Source organism: Bombina bombina, chromosome 10 (genome assembly GCF_027579735.1).
Source record: "Bombina bombina isolate aBomBom1 chromosome 10, aBomBom1.pri, whole genome shotgun sequence".
NCBI classification, from domain to species: Eukaryota; Metazoa; Chordata; class Amphibia; order Anura; family Bombinatoridae; genus Bombina; species Bombina bombina.
This window is the reverse complement of record NC_069508.1, coordinates 154,982,367-155,004,285: the sequence shown is the minus strand read 5'-3', so window position 1 is coordinate 155,004,285 and position 21,919 is coordinate 154,982,367. Positions and strand designations below refer to the sequence as shown.

The 21,919-nt window shown below is 38.7% G+C and overlaps 1 pseudogene; it reads right to left on the bottom strand.

Moving 5' to 3' along the window:
• Window positions 1-6,963: 6,963 nt before the first annotated feature.
• The window catches only part of LOC128640936 (von Willebrand factor C domain-containing protein 2-like), a 53,805-nt pseudogene continuing 38,849 nt past the window's right edge, over window positions 6,964-21,919 (bottom strand).

The following is a 21,919-nucleotide window of genomic DNA, read 5'->3' as shown; positions in this document are numbered from 1 at the left end:
CAAACTAAATGATGCCAGGGGTTCAGACTCGTCCTACCCTATTCTGACCTTTAATAGGTAGATTGAGGATTTTTCACAGAACATGGGGCTCAAGCTGGCTCAGTTTTGAGAATAAACCATATACTGGCGTGCAAGACAGATTGTATTGCATTTCTGTTCCAGGTCCCTCATGATTAGGTAAGAACAGGTTCTATTGGATATTTTCAAGAATGCTTGGGATAAGTGGTAAGCTATCTCGTGCACTAATGAGTGCCTGGGATGAACAGGAGGCTATTTCATACACTAACGAGTGCTTGGGATAAGCTGGTGGCTATTGCATGCGCTAACTAGTGCCTGGGATAAACAGGAGGCTATTTCATACACTAAAGAGTGCTTGGGATAAGCGGGAGGCTATTGCATGCGCTAACTAGTGCCTGGGATGAACAGGAGGCTATTTCATACACTAACGAGTGCTTGGGATAAGTGGTAAGCTATCTTGTGCACTAACAAGTGCCTGGGATGAGCAGGAGGCTATTTCATACACTAACAAGTGCCTGGGATGAGCAGGAGGCTATTGCATGCACTAGAGAGTGCTTGGGATAAGCGGGAGGCTATTGCATGCGCTAACTAGTGCCTGGGATGAACAGGAGGCTATTGCATGTACTAATGAGTGCTTGGGATAAGTGGTAAGCTATCTTGTGCATTAATGAGTGCCTGGGATGAACAGGAGGCTATTTCATACACTAACGAGTGCTTGGGATAATCTGGAGGCTATTGCATGCGCTAACTAGTGCCTGGGATGAACAGGAGGCTATTTCATACACTAACGAGTGCTTGGGATAAGCGGGAGGCTATTGCATGCGCTAACTAGTGCCTGGGATGAACAGGAGGCTATTGCATGTACTAATGAGTGCTTGGGATAAGTGGTAAGATATCTTGTGCACTAACAAGTGCCTGGGATGAGCAGGAGGCTATTTCATACACTAACAAGTGCCTGGGATGAGCAGGAGGCTATTTCATATACTAACAAGTGCCTTGGATGAGCAGGAGGCTATTGCATGCACTAACGAGTGCTTGGGATAAGCAATAGGCTATTTCATACACTAACGAGTGCCTGGGATGAGCAGGAGGCTATTTCATACACTAACAAGTGCCTGGGATGAGCAGGAGGCTATTGCATGCACTAACGAGTGCTTGGGATAAGCGATAGGCTATTTCATACACTAACGAGTGCCTGGGATGAGCAGGAGGCTATTTCATACACTAACAAGTGCCTTGGATGAGCAGGAGGCTATTGCATGCACTAATGAGTGCTTGGGATAAGCGATAGGCTATTTCATACACTAACGAGTGCCTGGGATGAGCAGGAGGCTATTTCATACACTAACAAGTGCCTGGGATGAGCAGGAGGCTATTTCATACACTAATGAGTGCCTGGGATGAGCAGGAGGCTATTGCATGCACTAATGAGTGCTTGGGATAAGCGATAGGCTATTTCATAAACTAACGAGTGCCTGGGATGAGCAGGAGGCTATTTCATACACTAACAAGTGCCTTGGATGAGCAGGAGGCTATTTCATACACTAATGAGTGCCTGGGATGAGCAGGAGGCTATTGCATGCGCTAACTACTGCCTGGGATGAGCGGGAGGCTATCGCATGAGCTATAGCACAACCTCCTGAAAGGCGGTCAGCAGAGCAAGGTGCCTGTCACACTCCCTAGAGTTTTAGTTGTCACATCATGACATCCATGGAACAGAGAGTCCAAAGCATCTCTAGATAATTGGATTAGCCCTGTGATCCTTTTGGCTAATGATATTAGGAAAAAGTCTACCTTTTACAGTAGTTGGGTTCCTTCAGGGCTATAGCTGTGGTCAGTAATGTTCCTATTGTGTAAGGCTTAGACGTGGCAACAACCGGTCTCTCTCTTGTGTATTGTTTTATCAGCTCAATGTATTTGCATCGAGTTAGCACTATTATTGGAAGAGGGGCTTGCAGTGGCATTTAGTTGTCCTAATACTGCACTAATGTAAGGAGCAGGGGTCTTGACCTACTAGTTCCTAAATATGATTTAATTAGACGGGGCAGATTTCTACTTTTCTCCACATTAAAAATAGGATCAGATGAAAGACATCCCTTGTCAGAATTCCTCTCGCTAGTCATGGTCAGTATAACCTTGTAGGAAGCGGAGGGGTTAAGGAATGGGGGGCACACCTGTAGAGGTTGGAGGTTTTTACCCATTGAAAGAAAACCGATGAAAAGATAAAGCTGCATTCCCTCAAGCAAGTTTGGTTAGGCAGAATTGTGCGTCACATGAAAAAGTAAAGTGCACTCACTTTAAATCAACCTCATTTCAATTTCTGTTTTACCAAATGTCTACAAAATAAGGCATTGCGTTAAACAAAAGAAAACCGACTTCTGCTGGGCAGTGTGAAGTCATGCATTTTGTTTTCATTAAACATATAAATGTATACATAAAACATACAGAAGGTGTTGTCTAGCCTGCAGATGATCCTTTTTGTTAAATTGTTTAAGCACTTAAAGCATCTGTTTTAGCCCATTCCATTATGCACTTACTCACAAGGGTACAATTAACGGCTTTATTGTCCCAAGGAAGGAAGTTACCACTAATCATACTTTGTATTCACTCTGCAAGCTTTTGTGTAGTTTTTATTTTCTTTCCCACATTCAAAATAATTATACATACACACACATACAGTATATATATACATATATGCACACACACTCATACATTCAGTATATACAAAACACAGAAATCAACTTTACTCCCCTGCGAAACTAGCCATGGGAGCTCAACCGCACTCGCATCCATCTGCACAGCTTTCAGCAACTCAGGCAGTAAACCCCAGCCCAGCCTGGGCGCAAAGCCCATAGGGAAATGTACAAAACAAAATTATTAACACAACACATAGAAAGTCTGACACTCTTACAAGGACACAGCTAGATTAGAAGGATAATTGAAGAGTTAGTTACAGCATTTGGCCAAATGGTGATAGGCCTAGGTCCATGTCAAGGTCTCTTCCTCCCTGGGTCTCTAACCTACAGCCACACAATGCATGACTGGAAGAACCTTATTTCTGAGAGGATGAGGAGAATCTTTGGTTCCTAAAATGACGAAGGGAACAAAAACGGGTACAGGCCCTGACCTTACCCTTAGACTTCTTGTCCTGAGGGAGAAAAGCTCATTTACCTCTGGTCACAGAAGAAATAATGGCACCCAGACCAGGCCCAAACAAAATCTTTCCTTGAAAAGGATGACACAATAGCCTAAACTTAGAAACCATATCAGAAGACAATGATTTCAACTACAAGGCCCTCCTGGTCAGAACAGCTAACGCCATATTTCTGACATTAATCTTAATAATGTCAACAACAGCATCACAAATGAAAGCATTAGCTGACCTAAAAAGACTTCACCTGCAGATCTGAAAACTGCTCAGATAAGCTTTCACACCGGAGAATAGAAACAGCAGCAACACAAGCAATACTAATTGCTGACCTAAAACGGAAAACTGCTGGCTGAAAAACCTTCCTAAGAAAAGACACTAACTTCCTATTCATAGAAATTTTAAAAGAAGTACTGTCCTCAGGAGGAATAATAGTACGCTTAGATGAAATAAAAATAACCCCATCCACTTTAGGTATAGTTTTCCAAAGCTTTATGTTAGCAGCAGAAACAAGAAACATCCTCTTAAATGTTAAAAGATAGATGAAAGGGGGATACCAGACTTAGACCACTCAAAAAAGATTTCAGAGAAATAAACAGGAACCGTAAAAACCTCCAGTGACTTAGCAGTAGATTAAAAAACAAATCCAATTGTTTAACAGATTTATCCACAGAAATAATAGAATCATGAACGCCCAAGGTACATAAAACTTTTCTTAAGAGAAAAACTCTATTTTTTGATCAGAGACCAACTCTTGATTATCCAAAAATACCTCATCCTCTGAGGACAAATCAGACAAAACCAGAGTCTGAAACATAAAGTTTAACAGATTTAGATCTATTAAAGTCAGATAATCTAGAAAAGGGATTATCAGAAACTGACTTTTACGTTTAGTTGAAGGAGGCATAGCCCCCAACATTTAGTACACAGTAGAGCAAACGAAATCTTGAAATCCTGGAGTGCAATCTGAAGAACTCCCCTGTATGGAACAAACAGAAGAAGGGCATATACCTTTAAAAGCAAAAACAGCATTAGTCTGATTAGAATGCATTACATAATCCATACACAAATTGAAAAACTGAGAGGGGGGCATAACATCAATAAGCTTGTAAAAAAACACACTTAATATCTAGCTTCTAAGGAACTAACATTTAAGGCAGTGGGAGAGAGCAGTATACTCCATCATTAAAAATACAGGTCTAGTCTGAAAAGCACAAAAAATACAAATAATGTGGTAGACAAATGATAATAAAGGATTTACATTAAAAAAAAATCCTAATTGTGGAAAATAGGCAGTTAAATATATGTAAGCATAGAACTTCACACCCCAATAAAGCAGCTCTTGATAGTAAAGAAAATCTTACCTCCTCCACTAGAAAAAAAGCCTCGGCAAATAAAGGAGCTTTATGCATCCATAAAGCAGCAGAAAAGGAGCGATGTGCAATAACCCGACACAGCATAATAGCGCAGAAGGGAAAACCCTGAAGATCATATACAAGAGCTCAGTACACAAACTGACAAATGCGTAAAATAGCCGAAACCGAAGCGCACTAAAAAGTCAACACGAGCATGACTAAGCAGCGTACTAAAAAAAAAACCATACATGCACACATGCTTAGACCAAGCCGACGCACACTAACACAAGGCGCGCAAACCTGCCAGCGCTATATGCATGTGCGTGCAAACAAAGCGGACACACACTAAACACACAAGGCACGTGAGAAATTAAAATAACAAAGTATAACAATGATCCAACAAGAGTAGGTTAGGGGATTGTCCCACGACATCTGTGGAAGGCCTGTGACTAACTACTGGGTGTAATTGTGTCACTACCCAATACTCCATTAACTTAACTCTGTCCAAACAGTAGCTCTCTGAGGGGAAAATGGGCTTCAGATCAGTCTGAGGACCTCTCTCAAAGAAGAACACCTGGAGCACCTCCATTCTTCACCTTCCTACTGTGGAGGCAAATATAAGAATGGTTTCAGTGAGGCGGGAGAGTTTTTGTAATCTTTGCCTCTTCCTAGTGGCCAGAGGTATAATTCCCAGAAGTAAAGGCTTGTGGACTCTCACCACCTTTATGAAAGAAAATAAATCATTTCATCATGTTGTCATGTATTGACTTCTGCAACCTACTATTAAATGGCCTTCTCAAACACCACCTCTCACCCTTCCAATCTATCAGGAATCATGCACAGCTAGGCTCATCCACCTAAGTTGTCACTCTACATCAGCGCTACAGACTTTGGCGGCACTCTAATGATAATTATAATAATAATATAGTCTGTGGCGCATTTCAGCACCATGATCAGGGGCACGAGGTAAGTGCAACTGAATTGTAAAACACAGGCGGTACAGTGATGTTTGTTTTAGATTGTTACAGCGACAGCAAGTAGCTTTGCTCTTTGGGTTCTGGGATCATTTCCTGTGAGGCTCTGATCATTTTCACTAGATCCAGCAAGGTGACTTCGCAGACGGGTTTGGGTTAACCTAAAGCAGAGCCATTAGCGATTTTCTTGTTATTGGTTGTAAAATAATGGTAGACACCTGATTAGTGTTAAGTGACAGTATATAGACCGTGTCATGTGTATAATGTTTATAGGCATATAGCTGGTCCAGCCCCAGTATCAAAGGGACATAAAACCCAATTTTATTCTTTGATTATTCAGACAGAGCATGTGATTTTAAACAACTTTCTATTTTAATTCTATTATCAAATTTGTTTTATTCTCTTAATATTCTTTGTTGAAAAGGATAGCTAGGTAGGCTCAGGAGCTGCTGAAAGGTGGCTGCACACATATGCCTCATGTTATTGGCTTACCCAGTGTGTTCAGCTAGCTCCCAGAAGTACATTACTGCACATTCAACAAAAGAATTAAAAGAAAACGAAGCAAATTAGATAATAGAAAAAAATTGGAAAATTGTTTAAAATTGTATTTTCTATCTAAATCATGAGATAATTTTTTGGGGTTTAATTTCCCTTTAAAGGGACAGTCTATACCTTAGTCATTTTAAAGTCTTACCTTAGATTATGCAGCAAATAGTCTCCTACAACCTTTCTATATCATGCAGCAGGAACCATAAAACAGTTATTTTGAAATGAATATTGTTTCTGGCCAGTTTGAAATGGCTGCTAAGCTCCATCCACTGATAACATCACGATCTGGGCTGCACATTCCTTCCAATCACAAAAGGCTCACTAGTTGGATTCAACAGACTGACAATGCTATTCAGCTGAGTGCATAGATGCAGCCCAGATCGTGATGTCATCAGTGGGTGGAGCTTGGCAGCCATTTCAAACTGTCCAGAAACAATATTAATTTAAAAATAACTGTTTTACGGTTCCTGTTGCATGATATAAAAAATGTGCAGGAGACTATTTGCAGCTTAATCTAAGGTAAGATTATAAGATGACTAAGGTGTAGACTGTCCCTTTAAGTAAAGCTGTAGCAAAAAAGTGTAATATAAACAAAAACAGACACAAAGCAGTTAAAAACCTCTTAAGGACATATGACGGAATTTTTCCGTCATAAAACAATTGAGCAAACTGAAAGCTGTGTCCTTAAAGGGTTAACAATATCATAAGACTCCCATCATAAAACCTTGTAGGGTACAGAGATCCCAACAATTTATTAAACCAGCACCCCACCTAAATACTACAGATGTAGGTAAGAAAGAAATAAAATCTGATCATTAAGGCCTTTATAACGACACTTGTTATTGGTGCAAGGAGGGCTGGGGCCCTAAACATTAGTCTGTGGCTCCGTGGGTGGTAGTTAGGAAACATTTCCATATGCTGACATTATAGTTTTTATTTATTAAAACTAAATCATTTAAACACAATATTAGAAAAAATCTGATATATATAAAAACTAAGTTATGTTTATTACACACAGTGTTACGGCACCATCTGTCTGTTTAATGCTGCAGAGCTACAGGGAAATAAACTAAACACATGTAAATCCCTTACTGTAACATGTAACGCGCTCACTGCTGCACACACACACACACATATCATCCCTGGCCTGCACCTTCATTACACAGCACCATTGTGCTGTTTGTATAGAGAGGGCATGTTGCTGATATAAAGCCAGAAACATAACATATAAATGGGTGGTTCCCTTAAATTGTTCACCAGTCTTCAGCCTATTTCACTTTACATTATATTCCACGTTTTGGTTTTTTTTCTTTAAGAAAAGTGAAAGGAACCTTCAGGTGACCTCTACTGCTGTGTTCAGCTGTAAGTAACTGTAACACACAGGAACATGACTGTTGCAATCTGACAAAGGAAACAAACCTGTAGATTTGTGCACTGACAAAATAACATGGTTGTTACAATCATTTGCCCTTTAATGATATTAACTTCTTCTCATTGGACATCTTCTTCTGTGCGATTGTAAAATATTCTGCACCTCCCCATGGGTGCCTTGTGCAGAATGTTTAGCTAGAGTAGGTTTTACCTATTGAGTGTATTATCTCTGTCTTGTTAATGATTTGTAACTCTCTGACCATCTCTGTATCAGAACATAAAGCAAATGAGGTGCAGAAACATTTCTCAACTAATCACGTCACTAGTCATAACTAAACATATGGCTGCATAACAAAATATATTGGCTGAACACCCTGACAATGTTCAGCCACATTAACAGGGAGTCGACATCTCATAGCCGGTACAGCAAATATGGCAAATCTAGGTAATTAATTTAAAAATGGTTCACTTGAATGTAGCTGCTAACACGGTGAGTCCTTTTCCAGCTTGGTGCATCCTTACAACATTAGTACTGAAGCCAGCTATGTCCCGGGAGAACTTTGCATTTGATGAAATTATGTTAGCTGGGAAGAACTTAAAAGAATATTGAATATGGGGCTGGAACCTCAGAGCCAGGGAAAAAGTGGATGAGAACAAAGTGGATGAGAACAATGATAGCCAATCCAAGCTCACTCAGCCATCTGCCATGGTTACGGTATAATATCCATAGAGAAAACAGCAAAGGAGATGAGCACAAAACACTCCTACAAATTCTCTCCTCCTTCTGGGTTACAGTTTTTCACCTTCTCACACTTTGCCACACGATTCCCTTCCCAGTATCCAGCATCCTGCCCATCATGGCACCGGCACTTGGTACATGAATCCATCCACACGTACTGACCTCCAGGGATGATCTGGTTCTGGGAAGAATCCGAGTAGCAGTTTGGACCTTAAAAGAAAAAAACAGAATAATACAAAATGATTGCTTTGCAAATTAGGGATCTGATAAGACATTTGCAAACTCTCAGTCATCACAATCAGTTTTACACCACATCATAGAACTTATTGAAGGGTCAGTAGTCTTATTAGATACTTAAAGTGCCATAAAACAGGTTGAGATCTGTGCATATCCTAAAAGGGCTAATTATAGGGACACAGAACCCAATTTTTTTCTCTTTCATGAGTTAGATAGAGCATGCAATTTTAAGCAACTTTCTAGTTTACTCCTATTATCAATTTCTCTTTGTTCGCTTGCTATCTTTATTTAAAAAAGAAGGCATCTAAGCTTTTTTCTTGGTTCAGAACTCTGGACAGCACTTTTTTTATAGGTGGATGAATTTATCCACCAATCAGCAAGGACAACTCAGGTTGTTCACCAAAAATGGGCCGGCATCTAAACTTACATTTTTGCATTTCAAATAAAGATACCAAGAGAATGAAGAAAATTTGATAATAGGAGTAAATTAGAAAGTTGCTTAAAATTTCATGCTCTATCTGAATCACAAAATAAAAAAATTGGGTTCAGTGTCCCTTTAAGTAAAAATAGTTTGCATTAAAAAAAAAAAATTAAAATTGCTGGCAAGCATTTTAAAATGATTTTCAAAAATAAGCAAAATTACTTACATAGCAATGCTATCTGGAGCAGTCTGACCCCCCCCCCCTATTAGTGTTTAGCATCAGAAACACAGGCATTGTATTTCAACTGAGTTCACAGCAGATTATTTGCTTCTAGGCTTGCTCCAGCAGATGATGAGTGTTAAAGTATTGCATTTTACCAAATCAATGGTAGATATAGATACAGCCGTAAAATGAAATGTGTGGGGGGGAGTTAGAGCTGCACAATTCGGAAACTTAAAAGAAAGGGTTAATGGTGAGGCACTGCAGTATTAATTTGCATGCAAAGTAATTAAAGTACATATTATATTATTTTGTCTCTATCCCAACTTGTTTTATGTCCCTTTAACATGAGACCACATCTCAAACCCTCTTCAAATCTACTGTGTAACCCTTATGTGACTTTACAAAAAAGACCCCTCTTTATCAGACAAACCAGACATCTGATGGGCATAAGCTATATCAGTATGGAACACTCATAGCCCACCGCTCTCACATGAACCCATCAATATCCATCCCTGCATTCCCAGTATAATTAACCCTCACCACAATGACCCCTTATCTGCTAGAATAGCCCCCTCTTTAACCAATCAGAAGAGAGTAGGACATTTTCTTATATTTATGTTTATCCCATCTTCTATAACCCTGATTAGCTAAATATTTTATCAATTAGTAATTCACCAACACACTACAAATTCAGCTGAATCTTCCTAAAGTGCCAGCCAGACTATTCAAGAGAACTGAAGCAAAGCTGGGGCAGATGAGACTTAAAGGGATACGAAACCCCAAAATTTGCTTTTGTGATTAAGACAAAACGCACAATTTAAAAAAAGTTTCCAATTTATTTCTGTTATTTGCTTCACTCCCATGATATTCTTTGTTGAAGAGATACCTAGTAAGGTGTATGGAGCACTATAAAGCAGGAAATAGTACTGCCATGTAGTGCTCTTGCAAATGGATAACCTTCTTGCAAATCTGCTGCCATATAGTGCTCAAGACATGTGCACACTCCTGAACTTACATAAATACTTTTCAACAAAAGATACAAAGAGAATGAAGACATATTGATAATAGAATTAAAATGGAAAGTTGTTTAAAATTGCCGCTCTGTCTGAATCATGAAAAAAACTAAATTGTGTTTCTCGTTCCTTTAAGGCGAGAACTATTTTTTTCTGTTTTGGGGCTGGCTGAGAAGTGCACTATGTTGGGTTATTCTGAAAGATAAGGGGTTAATTAGAGTGGAAGAGAGAATATAATGTTGGTGTCTATATGGAACCAGCATGAATGTTTAACTCCGTCAGTGCCTGAGGCTAAATGAGTTATCCCCAGGAACTGTGTAGCCCTAAAGCTATCACCAGTATCACGAAACAACAGATGGTCCAAAAATGCTGCTGACGTACATCAAAGACCATGAGCGATTTTACAGCTTGTGATGGGATTGGCAGGGAGAAGCATTGAAGCTTTTTTACATATTGGAAACATTTGTTTGCGGACAGGACCTGCGGTGTGCGTGTTACATATGAGCAGGTTATGGTCTGACGTTGTATGTATCATCTGGAGTAGGTCTGTGCAAAGGATCATAACAAAACCATACAAGGTGCAATTATCAGCTGTTGGATCATCTACAAGGAAGGACAGGACGTTGTGGAGAGTGGAGCAATATAGGTCCCCCGCTGAGTACTTGTTCCTCACCCTTTGTGCCTTGTGTCTCTTCACCCTGAGGATCTCACTAGTTCCCTCATTCAGACTGACCTAAATTTATCAAAGCAATAAACAGTCCCTGGAAATTATCCTTATACTTGGCTTCCTAATGTGGAGTAATCAATCAATCAATCAATCAATCAATCAAAGTCCTAGTTTCTCAACCTGTGGTACGTGTACCCCTGGGGGTAATTGGGGGATTGCCAAGGGGTACTCGAGGGCTTGGTCTTCATTATTTTTCCCTCTGATGTAGCTATTGTAAATATGACATATCAAAGAAAGCTGTGTTTCTCATTTCTACCCTCAAGTACTCGTAACATGGCAGAGTGTGAGTATTCCCTGCCTAGGTGGGACCACTGCTCAATCACGGATTCACCTCAAATTAGTAAAACCTTAGTTTGGCTTAGATCTGGCTTGTTAGTGACATATGAGGGCTGGAGTTGAGCTTTACTGATATAAACAGAAAAAGTGTATTATTGTGACCAAGTGTCACAGAGACGAGTGGCAGATAAATGTGCCACTGTGAACTAGGTAAAGTGCATCATACTGAAGTATGCCACAGTAAAACAAGACAGATAGAAAGATGGTACAATAAATAATACTTTCCTCATCATGCAGAAAATAGTTTATTTTCCTCTGTTTTAGTGTAAGAAGCTCAGTAATTGCATCTAATTATTAATATCAATGGACTACATATCTGTGTTTTATGTGTTTATTATTCTCTGTGGTGATATTGCCAAATATTACATCCCAGAAAAGATAAATATCAGATTCCTATATATTTTCTTCATTAACGTATCTGATACAAGCTTGTGAAATCACGTGATACACGATTTCCATTTTTGCTCATGAAAAGATCAATAATGTACTACAGTTGGGGTACATAGAAAATCAAATGAATGCCTACAGGGGTTTTTGCTACAAAAAGGTTGAGAAACACTGGTCCCTGACATATAAACCTGATATTATTACAGAGGTCATCAAGTAACTCACTTATTGTCAGTTAGAAGCTATAAGTGCAGCTAGGATGGTGGGGGTAATATCTCACGCACATCACAATGAGGTCAGCGACATGTCAGGAGCAACAAGCAGGTCAGAATGGGCACTGACATAACTGGCTGGAAGAGCTTGGGTGACTACGTTTGACCTTATGTAGTGGACATCGCAGACTAGATATATTAGCAAGAGAACTTGACACTGGTGGATAATGTATCCCATAGAGTGTCTTGCTCACAACTCACCATCTTTACACCGGGGGCAACATTCTCCTTTCTCGTACACTGGGTTTACGCAGGGTGGAGGGGCACAGTCCGCAACAAGACAGCGAGCGATTCCATCCACGTCACACGTGCACTGCTCACACTCAGAGGGCTAGAGGAGGAACACAGTGGTAAAGATCAGAAACGTAAAGCTCAGAGGTGGGAAGAATACTGAGTTAAAGAGGAAACAATAACCATTAGTTACACAATATAAATGTATTTAAACCGATTTTTGTCTCAAGCTCTCACTCTAAAGATACACAAGTCCTAGACCCAGGCCCTAGCTGAGAAATGAACATGGGATCAGTTGTAGAAATCCCTTGTTTACAAGTAAAGCAGCAGCTATTCCAGGGCTGGACGGGCATTTTGTTTTTTGTAAATCACATAAGATAATAATGATATAATTCTGTGCTTGGCAGAGTTACAAGAGGCAGTACATATAGTATAAGGTGGCACTATAATAATGATATAATTCTGTGCTTGGCAGAGCTACAAGAGGCAGTACATATAGTATAAGGTGGCACTATAATAATGATATAATTATGTGCTTGGCAGAGCTACAAGAGGCAGTACATATAGTATAAGGTGGCACTATAATAATGATATAATTCTGTGCTTGGCAGAGCTACAAGAGGCAGTACATATAGTATAAGGTGGCACTATAATAATAATATAATTCTGTGCTTGGCAGAGTTACAAGAGGCAGTACATATAGTATAAGGTGGCACTATAATAATGATATAATTCTGTGCTTGGCAGAGCTACATGAGGCAGTACATATAGTATAAGGTGGCAATATAATAATGATATAATTCTGTGCTTAGCAGAGCTACATGAGGCAGTACATATAGTATAAGGTGGCAATATAATAATGATATAATTCTGTGCTTGGCAGAGCTACATGAGGCAGTACATATAGTATAAGGTGGCACTATAATAATGATATAATTCTGTGCTTGGCAGAGCTACAAGAGGCAGTACATATAGTATAAGGTGGCACTATAATAATGATATAATTCTGTGCTTGGCAGAGCTACAAGAGGCAGTACATATAGTATAAGTTGGCACTATAATAATGATATAATTCTGTGCTTGGCAGAGCTACATGAGGCAGTACATATAGTATAAGGTAGCACTATAATAATGATATAGTTATGTGCTTGGCAGAGCTACAAGAGGCAGTACATATAGTATAAGGTGGCACTATAATAATGATATAGTTATGTGCTTGGCAGAGCTACAAGAGGCAGTACATATAGTATAAGGTGGCACTATAATAATTATATAATTCTGTGCTTGGCAGAGCTACATGAGGCAGTATATATAGTATAAGGTGGAACTATAATAATTATATAATTCTGTGCTTGGCAGAGCTACAAGAGGCAGTACATATAGTATAAGGTGGCACTATAATAATGATATAATTCTGTGCATAGCAGAGCTACACAAGGCAGTACATATAGTATAAGGTGGCAATATAATAATGATATAATTCTGTGCTTAGCAGAGCTACATGAGGCAGTACATATAGTATAAAGTGGCACTATAATAATAATATAATTATGTGCTTGGCAGAGCTACAAGAGGCAGTACATATAGTATAAGGTGGCACTATAATAATAATATAATTCTGTGCTTGGCAGAGCTACAAGAGGCAGTACATATAGTATAATGTGGCACTATAATAATAATATAATTATGTGCTTGGCAGAGCTACAAGAGGCAGTACATATAGTATAAGGTGGCACTATAATAATTATAAAATTCTGTGCTTAGCAGAGCTACAAGAGGCAGTACATATAGTATAAGGTGGCACTATAATAATAATATAATTATGTGCTTGGCAGAGCTACAAGAGGCAGTACATATAGTATAAGGTGGCACTATAATAATAATATAATTCTGTGCTTGGCAGAGTTACAAGAGGCAGTACATATAGTATAAGGTGGCACTATAATAATGATATAATTCTGTGCTTGGCCGAGCTACATGAGGCAGTACATATAGTATAAGGTGGCAATATAATAATGATATAATTCTGTGCTTAGCAGAGCTACATGAGGCAGTACATATAGTATAAGGTGGCAATATAATAATGATATAATTCTGTGCTTGGCAGAGCTACATGAGGCAGTACATATAGTATAAGGTGGCACTATAATAATGATATAATTCTGTGCTTGGCAGAGCTACAAGAGGCAGTACATATAGTATAAGGTGGCACTATAATAATGATATAATTCTGTGCTTGGCAGAGCTACAAGAGGCAGTACATATAGTATAAGTTGGCACTATAATAATGATATAATTCTGTGCTTGGCAGAGCTACATGAGGCAGTACATATAGTATAAGGTAGCACTATAATAATTATATAGTTATGTGCTTGGCAGAGCTACAAGAGGCAGTACATATAGTATAAGGTGGCACTATAATAATGATATAGTTATGTGCTTGGCAGAGCTACAAGAGGCAGTACATATAGTATAAGGTGGCACTATAATAATTATATAATTCTGTGCTTGGCAGAGCTACAAGAGGCAGTATATATAGTATAAGGTGGAACTATAATAATTATATAATTCTGTGCTTGGCAGAGCTACAAGAGGCAGTACATATAGTATAAGGTGGCACTATAATAATGATATAATTCTGTGCTTAGCAGAGCTACATGAGGCAGTACATATAGTATAAAGTGGCACTATAATAATAATATAATTATGTGCTTGGCAGAGCTACAAGAGGCAGTACATATAGTATAAGGTGGCACTATAATAATAATATAATTCTGTGCTTGGCAGAGCTACAAGAGGCAGTACATATAGTATAATGTGGCACTATAATAATAATATAATTCTGTGCTTGGCAGAGCTACAAGAGGCAGTACATATAGTATAAGGTGGCACTATAATAATTATATAATTCTGTGCTTAGCAGAGCTACAAGAGGCAGTACATATAGTATAAGGTGGCACTATAATAATAATATAATTATGTGCTTGGCAGAGATACAAGAGGCAGTACATATAGTATAAGGTGGCACTATAATAATGATATAATTCTGTGCTTGGTAGAGCTACAAGAGGCAGTACATATAGTATAAGTTGGCACTATAATAATGATACAATTCTGTGCTTGGCAGAGCTACATGAGGCAGTACATATAGTATAAGGTGGCACTATAATAATAATATAATTCTGTGCTTGGCAGAGCTACAAGAGGCAGTACATATAGTATAAGTTGGCACTATAATAATAATATAATTATGTGCTTGGCAGAGCTACAAGAGGCAGTACATATAGTATAAGGTGGCACTATAATAATGATATAATTCTGTGCTTGGCAGAGCTACAAGAGGCAGTACATATAGTATAAGTTGGCACTATAATAATGATATAGATATGTGCTTGGAAGAGTTACATGAGGCAGTACATATAGTATAAGGTGGCACTATAATAATAATATAATTCTGTGCTTAGCAGAGCTACAAGAGGCAGTACATATAGTATAAGGTGGCACTATAATAATGATATAATTCTGTGCTTGGCAGAGCTACAAGAGGCAGTACATATAGTATAAGGTGGCACTATAATAATGATATAATTCTGTGCTTAGCAGAGATACAAGAGGCAGTACATATAGTATAAGGTGGCACTATAATAATGATATAATTCAGTGCTTGGCAGAGCTACAAGAGGCAGTACATATAGTATAAGGTGGCACTATAATAATGATATAGTTATGTGCTTGGCAGAGCTACAAGAGGCAGTACATATAGTATAAGGTGGCACTATAATAATGATATAATTCTGTGCTTGGCAGAGCTACAAGAGGCAATACATATAGTATAAGGTGGCACTATAATAATGATATAATTCTGTGCTTAGCAGAGCTACAAGCGGCAGTACATATAGTATAAGGTGGCACTATAATAATTATATAATTCTGTGCTTGGCAGAGCTACAAGAGGCAATACATATAGTATAAGGTGGCACTATAATAATGATATAATTCTGTGCTTGGCAGAGCTACAAGAGGCAGTACATATAGTATAAGGTGGTAATATAATAATGATATAATTATGTGTATGGCAGAGCTACAAGAGGCAGTACATATAGTATAAGGTGGCACTATAATAATAATATAATTCTGTGCTTAGCAGAGCTACAAGAGGCAGTACATATAGTATAATGTGGCACTATAATAATGATATAATTCTGTGCTTAGCAGAGCTACAAGAGGCAGTACATATAGTATAAGGTGGCAATATAATAATGATATAATTCTGTGCTTAGCAGAGCTACAAGAGGCAGTACATATAGTATAATGTGGCACTATAATAATGATATAATTCTGTGCTTGGCAGAGCTACAAGAGGCAGTACATATAGTATAACGTGGCACTATAATAATAATATAATTCTGTGCTTGGCAGAGCTACAAGAGGCAGTACATATAGTATAAGGTGGCACTATAATAATGATATAATTCTGTGCTTGGCAGAGCTACACAAGGCAGTACATATAGTATAATGTGGCACTATAATAATGATATAATTCTGTGCTTAGCAGAGCTACAAGAGGCAGTACATATAGTATAAGGTGGCAATATAATAATGATATAATTCTGTGCTTAGCAGAGCTACAAGAGGCAGTACATATAGTATAATGTGGCACTATAATAATGATATAATTCTGTGTTTGGCAGAGCTACAAGAGGCAGTACATATAGTATAAGGTGGCACTATAATAATAATATAATTCTGTGCTTGGCAGAGCTACAAGAGGCAGTACATATAGTATAAGGTGGCACTATAATAATGATATAATTCTGTGCTTAGCAGAGCTACAAGAGGCAGTACATATAGTATAAGGTGGCACTATAATAATAATATAATTCTGTGCTTAGCAGAGTTACAAGAGGCAGTACATATAGTATAAGGTGGCACTATAATAATGATATAATTCTGTGCTTGGCAGAGCTACATGAGGCAGTACATATAGTATAAGGTGGCAATATAATAATGATATAATTCTGTGCTTAGCAGAGCTACATGAGGCAGTACATATAGTATAAGGTGGCAATATAATAATGATATAATTCTGTGCTTGGCAGAGCTACATGAGGCAGTACATATAGTATAAGGTGGCACTATAATAATGATATAATTCTGTGCTTAGCAGAGCTACAAGAGGCAGTACATATAGTATAAGGTGGCACTATAATAATGATATAATTCTGTGCTTGGCAGAGTTACATGAGGCAGTACATATAGTATAAGGTGGCACTATAATAATGATATAATTCTGTGCTTAGCAGAGCTACAAGAGGCAGTACATATAGTATAAGGTGGCACTATAATAATGATATAATTATGTGCTTGGCAGAGCTACAAGAGGCAGTACATATAGTATAAGGTGGCACTATAATAATTATATAATTATGTGCTTAGCAGAGCTACAAGAGGCAGTACATATAGTATAAGGTGGCACTATAATAATGATATAATTCTGTGCTTGGCAGAGTTACATGAGGCAGTACATATAGTATAAGGTGGCACTATAATAATGATATAATTCTGTGCTTAGCAGAGCTACAAGAGGCAGTACATATAGTATAAGGTGGCACTATAATAATGATATAATTATGTGCTTGGCAGAGCTACAAGAGGCAGTACATATAGTATAAGGTGGCACTATAATAATGATATAATTCTGTGCTTAGCAGAGCTACAAGAGGCAGTACATATAGTATAAGGTGGCACTATAATAATGATATAATTCTGTGCTTAGCAGAGCTACAAGAGGCAGTACATATAGTATAAGGTGGCACTATAATAATGATATAATTCTGTGCTTAGCAGAGCTACAAGAGGCAGTACATATAGTATAAGGTGGCACTATAATAATGATATAATTCAGTGCTTGGCAGAGTTACAAGAGGCAGTACATATAGTATAATGTGGCACTATAATAATGATATAATTCTGTGCTTGGCAGAGCTACAAGAGGCTGTACATATAGTATAAGGTGGCACTATAATAATGATATAATTATGTGCTTGGCAAAGCTACAAGAGGCAGTACATATAGTATAATGTGGCACTATAATAATGATATAATTCTGTGCTTGGCAGAGCTACAAGACGCAGTACATATAGTATAAGGTGGCACTATAATGATATAATTCTGTGCTTGGCAGAGCTACAAGAGGCAGTACATATAGTATAAGGTGGCACTATAATAATGATATAATTCTGTGCTTGGCAGAGCTACAAGAGGCAGTAGATATAGTATAAGGTGGCACTATAATAATGATATAATTCTGTGCTTAGCAGAGATACAAGAGGCAGTACATATAGTATAAGGTGGCACTATAATAATGATATAATTCTGTGCTTGGCAGAGCTACAAGAGGCAGTACATATAGTATAAGGTGGCACTATAATAATGATATAATTCTGTGCTTAGCAGAGTTACAAGAGGCAGTACATATAGTATAAGGTGGCACTATAATAATGATATAATTCTGTGCTTGGCAGAGATACAAGAGGCAGTACATATAGTATAAGGTGGCACTATAATAATGATATAATTCTGTGCTTGGCAGAGCTACAAGATGCAGTACATATAGTATAAGGTGGCACTATAATAATGATATAGTTATGTGCTTAGCAGAGCTACAAGAGGCAGTACATATAGTATAAGGTGGCACTATAATAATGATATAATTCTGTGCTTGGCAGAGCTACAAGATGCAGTACATATAGTATAAGGTGGCACTATAATAATGATATAATTCTGTGCTTGGCAGAGTTACATGAGGCAGTACATATAGTATAAGGTGGCCCTATAATAATGATATAATTATGTGCTTGGCAGAGCTACATGAGGCAGTACATATAGTATAAGGTGGCACTATAATAATGATATAATTCTGTGCTTGGCAGAGTTACATGAGGCAGTACATATAGTATAAGGTGGCCCTATAATAATGATATAATTATGTGCTTGGCAGAGCTACAAGATGCAGTACATATAGTATAAGGTGGCACTATAATAATAATATAATTCTGTGCTTGGCAGAGCTACAAGAGGCTGTACATATAGTATAAGGTGGCACTATAATAATGATATAATTATGTGCTTGGCAGAGCTACACAAGGCAGTACATATAGTATAAGGTGGCACTATAATAATGATATAATTCTGTGCTTGGCAGAGCTACACAAGGCAGTACATATAGTATAAGGTGGCACTATAATAATGATTTAATTCTGTGCTTGGCAGAGCTACAAGAGGCAGTACATATAGTATAAGGTGGCACTATAATAATGATATAATTCTGTGCTTGGCAGAGCTACAAGAGGCAGTACATATAGTATAAGGTGGCACTATAATAATGATATAATTCTGTGCTTGGCAGAGCTACATGAGGCAGTACATATAGTATAAGGTGGCACTATAATAATGATATAATTCTGTGCTTAGCAGAGCTACAAGAGGCAGTACATATAGTATAAGGTGGCACTATAATAATGATATAATTCTGTGCTTGGCAGAGCTACAAGAGGCAGTACATATAGTATAAGGTGGCACTATAATAAATATATAATTCTGTGCTTAGCAGAGTTACAAGAGGCAGTACATATAGTATAAGGTGGCACTATAATAATGATATAATTCTGTGCTTGGCAGAGCTACAAGAGGCAGTACATATAGTATAAGGTGGCACTATAATAATGATATAATTCTGTGCTTGGCAGAGCTACAAGAGGCAGTACATATAGTATAAGGTGGCACTATAATAATGATATAATTCTGTGCTTAGCAGAGCTACAAGAGGCAGTACATATAGTATAAGGTGGCACTATAATAATGATATAATTCTGTGCTTAGCAGAGCTACAAGAGGCAGTACATATAGTATAAGGTGGCACTATAATAATGATATAATTATGTGCTTGGCAGAGCTACAAGAGGCAGTACATATAGTATAAGGTGGAACTATAATAATGATATAATTCTGTGCTTGGCAGAGCTACAAGATGCAGTACATATAGTATAAGGTGGCAATATAATAATTATATAATTCTGTGCTTGGCAGAGCTACATGAGGCAGTACATATAGTATAATGTGGCACTATAATAAATATATAATTCTGTGCTTGGCAGAGTTACAAGAGGCAGTACATATAGTATAAGGTGGCAATATAATAATGATATAATTCTGTGCTTAAATAAAAAGAGAGAAGCGCTCAACCTGGAAACGAACAATAGCATAATAGCTTGTTCTATGGCTAGTTACCACCCAAGAAGCAGCCTCTTTTTGCTCAACATGTGCCTTTCACAGAGAAAAACTTTCCTGAAGCATATCAGTCTGATCCTGACTTCACAGTACAGTCCAGCCCCGAAATACCAGGCAATCCTTCTCTGAACGAGAGAAACAGCAAAACCCCAGACGTACGTTTCGGCCTATTGTGGGCCTCGTCAGTGAGGTGCAGCCATATCCCTCTAGGCACACTGAGCAACGGGTCCACGTCTGGATTCCCGCATCACACTTAGGGAGACTTCCCAAAATGTCATAATTTGCATAAATAAAAAGAGAGAAGCGCTCAACCTGGAAACGAACAATAGCATAATAGCTTGTTCTATGGCTAGTTACCACCCAAGAAGCAGCCTCTTTTTGCTCAACATGTGCCTTTCACAGAGAAAAACTTTCCTGAAGCATATCAGTCTGATCCTGACTTCACAGTACAGTCCAGCCCCGAAATACCAGGCAATCCTTCTCTGAACGAGAGAAACAGCAAAACCCCAGACGTACGTTTCGGCCTATTGTGGGCCTCGTCAGTGAGGTGCAGCCATATCCCTCTAGGCACACTGAGCAACGGGTCCACGTATGGATTCCCGCATCACACTTAGGGAGACTTCCCAAAATGTCATAATTTGCATAAATAAAAAGAGAGAAGCGCTCAACCTGGAAACGAACAATAGCATAATAGCTTGCTCTATGGCTAGTTACCACCCAAGAAGCAGCCTCTTTTTGCTCAACATGTGCCTTTCACAGAGAAAAACTTTCCTGAAGCATATCAGTCTGATCCTGACTTCACAGTACAGTCCAGCCCCGAAATACCAGGCAATCCTTCTCTGAACGAGAGAAACAGCAAAACACCAGACGTACGTTTCGGCCTATTGTGGGCCTCGTCAGTGAGGTGCAGCCATATCCCTCTAGGCACACTGAGCAACGGGTCCACGTCTGGATTCCCGCATCACACTTAGGGAGACTTCCCAAAATGTCATAATTTGCATAAATAAAAAGAGAGAGGCGCTCAACCTGGAAACGAACAATAGCATAATAGCTTGTTCTATGGCTAGTTACCACCCAAGAAGCAGCCTCTTTTTGCTCAACATGTGCCTTTCACAGAGAAAAACTTTCCTGAAGCATATCAGTCTGATCCTGACTTCACAGTACAGTCCAGCCCCGAAATACCAGGCAATCCTTCTCTGAACGAGAGAAACAGCAAAACCCCAGACGTACGTTTCGGCCTATTGTGGGCCTCGTCAGTGAGGTGCAGCCATATCCCTCTAGGCACACTGAGCAACGGGTCCACGTCTGGATTCCCGCATCACACTTAGGGAGACTTCCCAAAATGTCATAATTTGCATAAATAAAAAGAGAGAAGCGCTCAACCTGGAAACGAACAATAGCATAATAGCTTGTTCTATGGCTAGTTACCACCCAAGAAGCAGCCTCTTTTTGCTCAACATGTGCCTTTCACAGAGAAAAACTTTCCTGAAGCATATCAGTCTGATCCTGACTTCACAGTACAGTCCAGCCCCGAAATACCAGGCAATCCTTCTCTGAACGAGAGAAACAGCAAAACCCCAGACGTACGTTTTGGCCTATTGTGGGCCTCGTCAGTGAGGTGCAGCCATA